This window comes from Juglans regia, chromosome 3 (genome assembly GCF_001411555.2).
Source record: "Juglans regia cultivar Chandler chromosome 3, Walnut 2.0, whole genome shotgun sequence".
In the NCBI taxonomy this organism is placed as follows: domain Eukaryota; kingdom Viridiplantae; phylum Streptophyta; class Magnoliopsida; order Fagales; family Juglandaceae; genus Juglans; species Juglans regia.
In genome coordinates, this window is record NC_049903.1 from 34,622,431 (window position 1) to 34,631,236 (window position 8,806).

Here is an 8,806-nt window from a genome sequence, read left to right on the forward strand (position 1 = left end):
CTGACATTATTAGAAAATTTAGGTTTATGCCCTTCACTCAGTTTGTGTGGTACAAAGATGCAAGTCAATGCAAGCTTTCTGCAATTTATACATGTAAAGTATTTATGAGATTCTCACTTTAACTTGCTTTGAAAAAAAAAGAAAAAAAAATGATTTTGATTACTTTAATGAGAATCATGTATGTTAACAACGTTACTAACATTTCTGATTTTTGTTCATAGGAAGGATAAGGATCCATTGAAACCCAAGCATCCAATGTCAGCATTCTTCTTATTCACAAACAGTAGCCAAGTTGCACTGCTTGCGGAGAAGAAGAGTGTTTTAGAGGTATTTTATTATCACAAACAGTAGCCAAGTTGCACTGTTTAATTTATATAATTTTTCAGGGTCGCGACATTTATATAATTTTTGTATTTTTGAATTTTTGATATATAGTCATTGATCTTAAACAGGAAAATTATCCATTATATAGTCATTGTGAAAAATGTAAGACTGCATTTTTTCTATTTTGTTTTGATCTTAAATATAATGGATGGGATCTATCAGGAGCTTGAAGCACTACCCGATCCAGTGGGGCATACCTGCTAGAAGAAGGTAAAGCACTTATTAATACCAAATTTGGTCTCTATTAAGTTTTGCTGTGCATATTACTGAATAATCCAACATCTTACTTTGATTTATAAGAGAAAACCGAATCAGAACCAGTGGATTTGGGTTTATAATTTGATACAGGAGAAAGAATACAAAGAAGCTCGAGGCTTTCAATGAGAAGAACATGGAAAAAGTACAACTTATAACCAGGTTAATGGAGGTTAGTATCATAACTTTCTGCTTAAAATAAAAGTATATGAATCATGACACATTGTCACCTGCCCCTAGGACTTTCATTAACACGTTACCTGATTGGAGCATGCTTCTTGCCGCTATCACCACAATCTTCTTGGCTGCTGAGAAGCAGTGGATGATACTTGATTTTTTCTTGAATAACATATGTTTGAGATTTTTTTTCATGAGCTATTGCCTCATTCCTCCTGCTTTTGGTTCCAGGAAACTGCCTTTTTTTCATGAGCTATTGCCTTATTCCTCCTGCTTTTGGTTCCAGGAAACTACCCTTAATCATGTTAAGAGTGCTGGACTTCTTGGTGATGGCTTTGGTTCAACGCCAAAGATGTGCAGAAAGAACCTGATATGGGTGGTTACACGAATGCAGGTGGTGGTAGATCGCTATCCTACTTGGTAAGCCCACCACTTCATGCATATGGTTTGGCTTCTTTATCTGCAGTTGTTTTTTGTCATTTATGTTTATATTTCATTTTTTGTTTATCCATTTTCCATATATGGATTTGATGATTTTATCCTACATTGCTACCATCCCCTGTAGTTTGCAGGGCTAATTGTGTAACAAAGAATTGGCTCCATGCTTAGCTCTATTTACTTGTTTTTGTACTTAATTGTTCTAAACATTTACTAATTTGTGGGGATGACACCGATACAAGGTCAGAATTTTATATCTAAAATCTAATACACTATTTGTTCCTTTGTGGGGCGATTTATTTCTCGAGCCCATTAGTGTAGGGGAAATGTTAGCCCAAGTAGTCATTAGCAAAAGCATATTAAAGGAAGAGAAAGAAAATGGGTTCACATTCTGATGTTCCCTGTCTTAGAAAATTGTTTGGGAGAATGGACCAAGTTTGAAGATTTAGGTGAGGTCATTGTGGGAAGTCCTCCTGTAATCAGTAATCAACTGTTATTATAAAAGAAAATGTGTAGTATTGGCGTGTCTTTGGAGATTGAAAGTTTAAAAGGGTTTGAGGAATTGCTTTGTTAGAGAGGGTGCTACTCTTAGTTGACAAAACTACTATCCTTGAAAGTCTTTTGCTACAGCCTCTCTGAAAAGAAAGCATTCGAATTGGAGACTTGGGTTGGCAATATGGTTAATGACAGAACATCATGGTATTCGTGGAGATTTGATATTATATCATTGGGTTTTGGGTACATGATTTGTTTTCAACTATGTATGTGACTGCTGAAATTTAATTATGAGCCATATATTGTTTTTTTATGGGTAAAGTATCAGCCCTGTCGTATTGTAGTATAGAGGATTTTGCATTTATTTTTTAGTGTGAGATTCTCATTGTTATAGATTTAGTTATTGCTTTCCAATTTTGCACATGACTATGGAATTTAATTCACGTGTTCCATAGTGTTATTAGAGGAAACAAAATGGTGGTTTTATTGCTATTTTTTCATTCTCAGGTTTATGAAGTTCTAAAGTTGCTGAATGAGCTCTACCTACTACAGCTAGAGATCAAGAAGCTCAACAGGTGTTGGATAAGGAATTCCGTTTTAGTTAATTCTCCCAGTCTTCTGCAAAAATTCGGAATGGATATACTTCCTTTGTTGATCCAGGTTGGTTTTGTGGTATATAGCAATAAATTGAATTTTTTTCCTTATATGGCTTTGTAATGTTGCCTTCACCCCTTGCACAAGTAGTTAATTCTGGTACAAATTTATATGTTTGCTATGGCTGCCTTTTTATTATCAACAAGTTAGTTTATTTCAGCAAATCTGACATGCTTCTTGAATTACTTAAGAATACCAACATTTCAAGGTGAACTAGGCTATCTTGTGTTTATAGTATTAATCCTGATAATATTTCTCTTGAACTGAAGATTTTTTTTTTCTAATCAGCAGTTTTTTGGCCGGAGTGTTCAATCGAAAGGATCAGCATGTGCTCTTAGTAGCTCTACATATTGTTGAGATGATCCTGCAAAAGCTTTCTAATATTTTCTTGAGTTCATTTATCAAGGAAGGTGCCCTTTTTGCTATTGATGCATTGTCATTTAAGTAACTATTACGTTTCCTTCTTTTCATTTATTTGTCTATTTGTTTAATGAAGAAAATAGAAACTATCTATTCAAGATCTAGAAAATAAATATTCTAGAGTGTTGATATTGAAAATCATTTATCGTATGGTGCCACATGTTTTCATGTGTCATGCTTTGACCCTACTTCAACACAAAAATGTGTAATGCTTTGAACTCGATATAATGGTCCGAAATGATTTTTTAGATGGATTGACATTTTTCTTGCTTTTGTTGGCATAGATGGATTGCTTTTGTGAAAAATCAAAATTTTTTCTATTAAAAACCTTGTCTCACCTAACTAGGCAAACGTGCTTTGCACGTTGTCCTGGCCTAGTATATATATATATATATATATATATATATATATATATGTCTGCACATGTTTATCATATCTATCTACACATGATGTCTATCATATTGTTACAGATAATGATAATTATTGCTACTTATCTCTATCCAGCTAATTTGACTTCGTCTGTTCCTTCATCTTTGGTGGTGCTATCCGAAGTACTCCGTTCTTTGTTGTGAGGTGTAAGAGTTTGAAGATGAAGAAATAATCTGTTGATTTCTCATTAAAATGTAATGGATGTATACATTTCGTATATATATATATATATATATATGTATATATATATATATATGCAAGAAAGAATCTAAACTGATATCGACATTTGTACAAACATGTGGTGTGCTCTGTAGTGTACTATCATTTGCAGCAGAGTCTGTTATAGCAGCTGCCAGAACATTACAAACAAAACCAAGATAATTACAAACATGCCAATAGGTTACGTATCAAGCCTATTCTAAGTTATTCCAGATGATTCCAAAGTAATGGCATTTGTGGTGGAGTTGATGTCTTTTGCAAATGTTGTGTTGATCCCGTATGATGAGGAAAGTGTGTTGAAGTCGTCTGGTGGAGCAGCTGGAATATTTTTCAATTTGAAAAGTAGAGTGGCTGGCTCAATATGCCCCCTTGAACCTAGGGGGATATCTACCACAGTAAGGCTTGTTCGTAGTAAATGAAAATGAGTTGAGACGTTAAAGATAAAGACGCCAAAATTTAATGTTTGTTTGAGGTAGCAAAGCAATCGCTTCACAGCTTGCTAGTGATGATTTTTGGGATTGTGCATGAATTGAGAAAGTTTATTTACAACAAAGGCAATATCAGGTCTTGTTAGGGACAAGTACTGGAGGCTACCGACACAACTTTAATAGAGAGTTGGATTAGAAAACGATGGAGTATCGGACAGAGAAAGTTTAGTGGAGCTGCCATTGGAGAGGTGACTCCTTTGGAAGACAACATGTTGGTTCGGGAAAGGATATCCCGAACATATTTTTGCTTGGAAATTAAAATGCCATCAGGAAGATATGAAATTTCTATGCCTAAAAAAAAAGACAGTTTTCCCAAATCTTTAATGGAGAATGCAGAAGGAAGATAACTAACAAGATGATCAATTTGTGAGGCATGAGAACTGGTGACAATAATGTCATACACATAAACTAGGACATAAATTAAAACAAAATTAGAAGAATAAATAAACAAGGATGGATCAGCTTTAGATGGGATAAAACCATACTCACAGAGTTGGGAACTAAGTTGTGCAAACCATGCACAGGGAGCTTGTTTGAGGCCATAAATGGCCTTTTGCAAGCGACATACATAATGGGGATGTTCAGGGTGCACAAAACCAATCAGTTGGACCATATACACGGTTTCATAGAGATCATCATGAAGGAAAGCGTTCTGAATATCGAGTTGATGGAGTGACTAGCCATAGGCGACAGCAAGAGAAAGAAAAAATTGAATCGTAGTGGGCTTGACAACCGAACTGAAGGGCTTGATTGAAGGTCTTGGAGTAATCAAGCCCTTCTTGTTGATGAAAGCCCTTTGCTACGAGGCGAACTTTTGTTCGTTCGATAGTCTCATCTGCACGGTGCTTGGTTCAGAAGACCCACCTGTAGCCAACGATGTTAGAAGAAGGGGGAGGGGAACAAGAGTCCAAGTGTTATTTTTTTAGGAGAGCATGAAACTCATTTTTCATGGCCTCATGCTATTAGGTGAAACAGAAAGTAGTGGTATATGATGTTGGTTCTGGGTGTTTCAATGGAGGTGGTGAGACAGTGTCGTGGTTGGGGATAGAGGATGAGACCATCGAAAAGCTATTTTGGACAAGATGAATTGGTTTTTGATCAGGTTATGATGGGTGATCTAGGAGGATTGGAGGAAGGAAAGGATGTTAAATCAAAAATGGGCGGGGATTCGGAGGTAGTGAATTAGTCAAAGAGTTATCAGAGGGTGAGGAAGAAGAAGAAGAGAGTGAGACATGCATGTGGAGAGGGCTTAAGGAAGGAAATGGGCTAGATGATGGGTTGGGACGTAGAGGGCCCAAAGTGGTAGAAATAGAGATGGCAGGACAATGTGTGTGGATGAGAAGGTTTGATTCGAAGCAGGGGCAGATTGTGAAAAAGTAACGTAAGGAAAAGAATTTTCATTGAAGATGACATCGCAAGAGATATACAACCTATTGGATGGAAGATGAAGACACTTGTAACCTTTGTGAGTAGGATTGTAGCCAAGGAAAAGACATGATAAGGAGCGAAAATGAATTTTATGGTTGTTATAGGACTGAAGGTTGGGCCAACATTCAGACCAAAAAACTTTGAGAAATGAGTAATCAGGATCTTTGTTGTGAAAAATAAATTGAGGGGATTTGTTTTTGAGTGCTGGAGATGGAATTAAATTAATGAAGTATGCAGCTGTTTGAAAAGCATCGGCCCAAAATTTCTAGGAAAGTGATGCGGTTGCTAAAAGAGTAAGACCCATTTCAACAATGTGGCGGTGTTTTTGCTCAACCACACCATTTTGTTGTGGGTATGTGGACAAGAGAGATGGTGTGAAATGCCTTGAGAGTTGAGAATACGAGTTAGGGGTTGAAATTCACCGCCCCAATCGATTTGAACGTTTTTTAATTTTAGTATTGAATAAGCATTCAACATGGAATTGAAAAAGAAGAAAAGTAGAGGTAGCTTCTCCTTTTGAAGCAAGTGGATAAAATCAAGTATATCTACAACAATCATCTACAAAAGAAACATAGTAATTGAAACCGTCCCTTGATAGATAAGGGGATGGACCCCAAACATAAAAAAAAATTAAATTCAAAAGTCTTGAAGTCCGATTAACAGAGTTTTTAAAAGGAAGTTGCTGACACTTGGCAAGGGGACAACTTGAACAAAAGAAATCCGGTTGAGATGGAAGAAAGGGTAGACACTTGGTGTGTAGTATTTAAGAGACATGCTGAAGAGTAGGATGGCTTAGTCGATGATGCCATTGAGCTAAAGTGGTCCATTCACCAATGAGAGCAACATGATCAGATGATGGTGAATCGGGAGGAGGAAAAAGATAAAGGCCATTACAAGTTGGTCCTTGGAGAAGGGGAGTGCCCGTCCGTTTATCCTTCACAAAGAAATTAGAGGCATGAGATTCGAAGAGAGTTATCATGACAAAATTTTTGAACCAACACAAGGGTTTTTTGTTATATAAGGCACATGAAGCAATTTACATAGTAAAAAATTAGAGGAAGAGGAGGAGAGTTAAGAGTCATCGACGTGTGTGATAGGAAGAGGAGTGTCGTCGCCAACACGAATTTGTTCGGGGCTTGAATATGGCTCAACTGAGAGATTCAAGTTCTGAAGATCAGAGGTTAGATGATTGGTGGCTGCAGAATCTGGGTACCACAAACGATCCAAGAGAGAAGGAGAATTGGTGTAGTGTGCAGAAAGGAAGTGTGGTGGATCAAACTGATAGGCTTGATCAAAATGACGTAGCACTGAAGTGCTACATGACCCACCTTGTTGCAAACTTGGCAAGTTAGCTTGTTTGAAAACTGAGATAGATGTTGAGAAGTTAAGGAGGATCTGCCACCGCAAGAACACCCACCACGATAGAAGGTGTGACCTCCACGTTGGGAATTTAAAGGAGAAAATGTGGTGGTGACAAGGGCAAAGGGGGTTGGGAGCAAGTCGTGCTTTATAGAGTTAAGGGTGAGACGACTTTCAAAGGTGAGGAGATGGTTAAATAATTCTGCAGAGCTGATGGGGGTAGAGCGAGTGGTGACAGAAATAACAAAGGACTCATATTCTGAGTTATGACCATTTAGGAGGTAAGAGACAACCTCAATATCACGTAAAGGCTCTCCAACCGCAATCATTGTGTCGAAGAGTAGACGCACTTTGTAGTAGTAATCTATGATGGAGAGGGAACCTCTTTTGCGATTGGTGAGCTGATGACGGATTTGGAAAATCTTTGCTTGGGATTGAGAGGTGAACATGGTGTCAAGAGTGACCCATAGTTCACGAGAGGTGTGGGAGGCAATAACCTGGGCAAGAATGGGTTCAATTAAGGAGGAGAGAAGTGCACTGAGCAGGAGCTGGTCAGTATGACGCCATTAAAGATAGGCTAGGTTAGGTTGAGGGATGGACGATCCAGATTGGGAAAGAGAAAAGATTGGAAGCATGGGAGGTGGAGGAGGACAATGATCTGGAAAAGTTCTTGGCCATGGAGGTAAAGGATAATTTGGGCGCGCCAAAAAAGGTAGTTGTCTGAGCCCAACTTGACTGAAACGATATGGGAGAAGTTGCTTGGGAGTTGGAAGGTGGTGTAGGAGGAAAAAAAAATTTAGAGAAGGAAGAGTTTTCACTGGCCATGAGGAAGAGACGTTGGTCGATTCCAACTCTGGTACCATGTAAGAGTTTGAAGATGAAGAAATAATCTGATTCTCATTAAAATGTAATGGTTGTATACATTTCGTATATATATGCAAGAAAGAATCCTAACTGATTTTGACATTTGTACAAACATGTGATGTGCTCTGCAGTGCACTATCATTTGCACCAGAGTCTGTTACAGCAGCTGCCAAAACATTACAAACAAAACCAAGATAATTACAAACGTACCAATAGGTCACATATCAAGCCTATTCTAAGTTATTCCAAATGATTCCAAGGTAGTGGCAGTTGTGGTGGAGTTGTTGTCCTTTGTAGATGTTATGGTGATGTCGTATGATGAGGAAAGCGTGTTAATGTCGTTTGGTGGAGTAGCTGGAATATTTTTCAAATTGGGAAGCAGAGTGGCTGACTCAATATGAGGAGTCACGGCAAATGTCTCTATACGCCACCGCAATCTCAAGGGGAATTCACGTACATTGAGGGTTGTCTATAGAATTGCAAACTTGGCAGTCGAAAGTGGTTTGGTGAATGTGTTGTCTACTTGATCCTTGGAGCCTTGGAGGAAATGGGTTGTTTGGAGGCAACCAGGTCACGGACAAAATCTATCTCTATTCCAATGTGTTTTGTTCATGCATGGAACAACGAATTCAATGTGAGATATTTGCAGCGATGTTGTCACACCAAAGAATCGGTGACTTGGAGAGAAAGATACCCAATTCAGTGAGTAGAGATCTAAGCCACATGAGTTCAGTAGCTGTGAGTGCAATAGCCCATTATTCGGATTCGGTGCTTGAACGAGACAATATTCGTTGTTTACGAGAGTTCTATGATATGAGATTCTATCCAAGATAAATACAGTAGCCGCTGGTGGAGTGGTGATCATCAGGACAGTTGGCCCAATCAACTTCCAAGAATGCTTCAAGTGTGAGGGAGTTGCACCATCTAAGTAGGAGACCATGGTCCATGCTATTTCCATAGTATCACAGAATACCATGGTCCTTGCATTTCTAGAAAACTTAGATAAAGATGTGGTGGATGACTTAGGAGAGCTTACTGGTTTGGCATTGTGCATGGTTGTTTTCTTAAGCAGGTCTGTTATGTACTACCGTTGGGAGAGATACATGCCAGACGAATCTGCAAGGACCTCAACACCAAGGAAATAATGAAAGGACATGTTGTAGTTGTGTGATCAATTACATTATGGAAGAAGAGTT

The 8,806-nt window shown here is 38.2% G+C and overlaps 1 long non-coding RNA gene across 1 annotated transcript; it reads left to right on the forward strand.

Moving 5' to 3' along the window:
• The first annotated feature begins 237 nt into the window (after positions 1-237).
• LOC108986270 lies at positions 238-2,304 on the forward strand. The gene is made up of 5 exons (XR_004801203.1): positions 238-327; positions 547-594; positions 733-811; positions 1,103-1,236; positions 2,257-2,304. It is a non-coding gene; the product is annotated as an uncharacterized LOC108986270 (long non-coding RNA).
• Positions 2,305-8,806: the final 6,502 nt, after the last annotated feature.